Source organism: Danio aesculapii, chromosome 19 (genome assembly GCF_903798145.1).
Source record: "Danio aesculapii chromosome 19, fDanAes4.1, whole genome shotgun sequence".
In the NCBI taxonomy this organism is placed as follows: Eukaryota; Metazoa; Chordata; class Actinopteri; order Cypriniformes; family Danionidae; genus Danio; species Danio aesculapii.
The window spans coordinates 46,425,977-46,430,408 of record NC_079453.1 but is presented as its reverse complement, the minus strand read 5'-3'; the positions used below and the strand labels follow the sequence as shown (position 1 = coordinate 46,430,408).

The window sequence follows — 4,432 nt, the reverse complement described above, 5'->3', positions numbered from 1 at the left end:
TGCATGACTTCCCAGTAAACCTGTCTATGTTACAGGACAAATGTACAGTGAAGTTTGAGAATATCACCAATGCTCGTCTTGTTTGCTGTGAGCAAAGCGAGACAACCTTTTTTTCTCTGAACTCAACCATGTGCACCTCCTTCGGTCTATTCATTGGTCAGACGTGCCAAAATTTGCATTGAGATATGCCATTATTATGCACCATATTTGCAACGCCAATGTAAGCTATTTACTTAAACGTTGAAGTCTGCTTTACTTATTAATCTCTTATTATTAATTACTTGATAAATATGCTAGAAAGTGCAATAAACATGAACGTTCCTTTCGTTAAAACAATGTGTTTGTGGTTATAATACAATAAACAAGCATTATACTGTAGCGCCCCCTGGTGACAGCTTCAAATATAAAGTCACCGGTAGATTATGTTCTTAGACTTTTTTTGTTTAAATTTTTCACGGTAATCCATTTTTCCTGCTCATTGTGTTAACAATATTAATAACAGCTTATAAACATGATTAAATACATATTCATAGTAATTGCACATTATTTAAAACAATAGATGAGCATATGTACATGTCTCTATCTCTATTGATTAAATTGCATCTGAACCACTAGAAGTCAAAATATTTAATAGACTTGAAAATCTCTAAGGAATATTTCCAGTACCTTGTTAAGTTCTGAAGGCAAAAGGGGTCCAACCCCAGTACTAGTAGTGTACCTAATAAAGTGGGCTAGTGAGTGTAAGTAATCTATTTTGGTGCATTTCAACAAAACCAGATTTCTTAAACAGGTATATTTAATAAAATAATATTTTATTCACTGAATAAGTTTAGAAATAGAAAGCTAATACATTTACATTCATGCAAAATATTGCAGACTACATAATTTCAACAAAATGGTATTTATTTTTTATTTCTCTTGATTTTTGCTCTAATTTATATTAAATATTTTTTTCCTAACATAGAAATTTGGACTAATTTTTGGACTGTTATTTCGTTATTTGGTTAGATTGGCTCCAGATTTGGAGTACTTCAGTACTGACTCATTTAATGGATGAGCACAAATATAATATTGTAGAGCATCCTATAGAAAACATGAATTTAATTATTAGTAATATATGCTGGAGGGTGGCGCAGTGTGTAGCACTGTCGTCTCACAGCAAGAAGGTCGCTGGTTTGAGCCCCAGCTGGGTCAGTTGGCATTTCTGTGTGGAGTTTGCATGTTCTCCCCGTGTTGGCGTGGGTTTCCTCCAGGTGCTCCGGTTTCCCCCATAAGTGAAAAAACATGTGCTATAGGGCAATTGGGTAAGCTAAATTGTCCTCAGTGTATGTGTGTGAGAGTGTATGGTGTTTCCAGTGATGGGTTGCAGCTGGAAAGACATCCGCTGTGGAAAATATATGCTGGATAAGTTGGCGGTTCATTCCACTGTGGCGACCCCTGATTAATAAAGGGACTAAGCCGAAAAAGAAAATGAATGAATGAATATTATATGCTGATATATTTTTTCCAGTGCATTAGAAATAAAACTTGCAATAATAATAAAGAGTCATGAAACCTTCAGCTTTGCTTTGCACATATTTTATTTACAGGCAGGAATGTGCAGTAGGGTAAAGGAGTAGAGGGAATGTCAGGGAGGGACGGTGATCTGCTTCAGAGCCAGCTGCAGTTGGGATTGTGCTTATTGATCCACAAGTGTTTGAGTTCGGGATCATTTCTGTAGCGCTTCAGCAGGAGATCCCTTTGATTTCGCTCCTCCTCCTTCCGCACTTTCTTTTCCTGCTTTTTCTTCACCTTCTCATCCATCAAGCTGAACAGTACCAGCGGGCTGTTCCTCTTTGGCTTCACCCTCCTCTTGATTTCAGTGTACGCAGGAGGTCCGGTGCAGAACGCCTGAATCAGGAGCTCCTCAAACGCCTTTTCACGAGACACCTCATTTAGCGGGTTTTGTATGACCTGCGAGGCTCCCTTTCCTCCATCTTTCTGGACCTCCGTCACTTCCTCCTGCTCCAACCAAGCCGCCATCCGCCTCGGCTTCATTTCAGACTCATAGAAAGCTTCTATGTTTTCCTCTGTGTACTCCATGAACTCAAGCTCCTCATCCTCAAAGTCAAAGAGCATGAGGCCTGAAGAGGGAGAAAACTCAGATGCTTGAGGCTTTTCAAGAGACACAACCTCATCAAATGCAGAGATTAGAGGAATCGAGCACAGAGAAGCCACCACAGAAGAGCTCTGGAGGGGAAGGAGGACTGGTTCTAGAGAGACACATGGAGCCACTGGAATGACTGAGCTTGGAAGCACGTGTTCAGTTTCCTCAACAGGCGTTTGAGGATGGGATGCTGGATTTGAGAGAGGCGGCAGGGCTTTGAGGTGAGAGGCTGGGAGAACGAGAACTTCTGGATGTTCAGGTAGACCTCCAAAAGGTGTTAAGGAGGAGAAACAGGCTGAAGCTGGCAGAGGTTTGACCTCAACAAGATGAGGAAGTGACTCTTTGTTTTTCAGCAGAGGTTTGAGGCAAGCAGCTGGGAGAGCGAGGACATCTGAATGTTCAGCTTGATCTCCAACTGGAGGTAAAGAGGAGAAACAGGCTGAAGCTGGCAGAGGTTTGACCTCTATGGGAAGAGGAGGAGTCTTTTTGCTTTTCAGCTTTCTCCTCTTTCTTTTCTTTGCTCCAGGTTCTCCTCCTGTTGGAAAAAAGGAATATATTTTGTTTTATTTTTGACTCTTTTTATTTTCATCAAACAATTATTTATATTGGTCATTTAAGGGTCATATATTAACTGAACGTCTACTGTTGTGTGTGGGATGCTATGCTAATTAGCATTTTTGCAGAAGTAGATACATGCTGGTCCAAAGTTAAATTCAACAGAAACTTCCTGTCTGAAGAAAGGTGTTAAAACTGAACACAGAAAGTCTCATGCTTTTATAGTTGTGCAAGAATTAGTAGAAAAGGAGGACTTATGTCTGAGGTGCGGTCAATGGAAGACTGGACAATGATTGACGAATTTGACTAAACTCCACCTGTTAATATCAGCTGCCTATTTAAGTTGAAGTCAGGAAATGAAAACTGTTGCGCACCTCTTTAACGTAACTTTTGCATTGCATTGAGGATAACAGAATTCTGCAAATCGAATTATTCAATTGTTACGATTTTTGACATTGAAGAAAAGCCTCTCCTGACCTATTTTGTTGAACATGCATGGAATTGATTTAATATTAAACACTCCCCCCAGCTTTTCTGAACTCTGCACCTCTCTTTATATGGCAGATGGGTACTCACCTTCTTTCTCTGTGATCTGTAGGTTTTCAAGGCTGGGAGCTTCTTTTCTTCTTCAGCCTGGTCTTTCAGACCCTCTCCCTCATTCTCCGGTCTCTGTCCATGATAGGACTTCACCTTGCGGTGTTTCTTTGTGGACATGACCTTACTTTCTCCTACCTCTGCACTCATCTCTGCTCTTTGAGGGCTCAGCCTTCTGCCCCATGACGGTGTAAAACATGCAGACAGCTGCCGAAATACACTGGTAAACAGTGACATTTTGAACAGTGAATGCTGTAACTGAATTTAAAAGTTGTCGTCAAAAAACGCTGAAAGACACGAAAGTAGCTCTGAATCAGTTCACTCCTAAACACACCAACAGCAGTCAAGAGTCAGAACAGCAGTTTAGAACAGCAGTTCAGAGTTCTAAGAGAGAGAGGAGAGAGAGAGAGAGGAGAGAAGAGAGAGAAAGAGAGAGAGGTTAAAAGCAATTAGGTTTTGGATGGCTGGAAAGAAAATAATAAGTCCCTTACCTATATATGCTGATTGATCATCAATGAGACAAGAGTAGGTGCAATGACATTCTCTGTAGAGTTCTCTGGGTTAAAATTCACAATATATAAATAAAAAGTAAAGGAAAACAGAAAAATACCAATTTTTATGACCAGTTTTTTTTTTTTTTTTGAGTTTTGCTAAAGGGAAATGTTTACATTTTGCTTGTATTTTAGTCAGTCATCTCAATTTGTCAAAATAAAAAGCTCAATAAAAACAGAAAGATCATTGAGACTGGATTCATGATCTATTTGCCCTCTAATTTGCTTTCACCAATGCACCTTTAAAACACTCAGTGAAGATTAACAGATTATTAACAGGAATTATTAAAAAAGGCTTTGAAGCATGAACATCATCAAATGATTCAAAGTCAAAATCAAATTTGAAGTCAAAGTCAAAATGTGTATGAACATAAGTGCTTAATTATTTTTTTAGAGTGAACCAAGTACCCAGTATCACCTCTCACACACTTTTTTTCTTGTAAAATGTTCATACACATTTTGACTTCAAATCAGATTTGGTGATGTCCATGCTTCTTCAAAGCCTTTTTTAAATAATTCTTGTTAATAATCTGTTAATCTTCACTGAGTGTTTTAAAGGTGGATTAGTGAAAGCAAATTAGTGGGC

The 4,432-nt window shown here is 39.0% G+C and overlaps 1 pseudogene; it reads right to left on the bottom strand.

Annotated features, from left to right (window-relative positions):
• Nucleotides 1-1,582: 1,582 nt before the first annotated feature.
• Nucleotides 1,583-3,548, bottom strand: LOC130246519 (uncharacterized; annotated as a pseudogene).
• Between the last annotated feature and the right edge of the window lie 884 nt (nucleotides 3,549-4,432).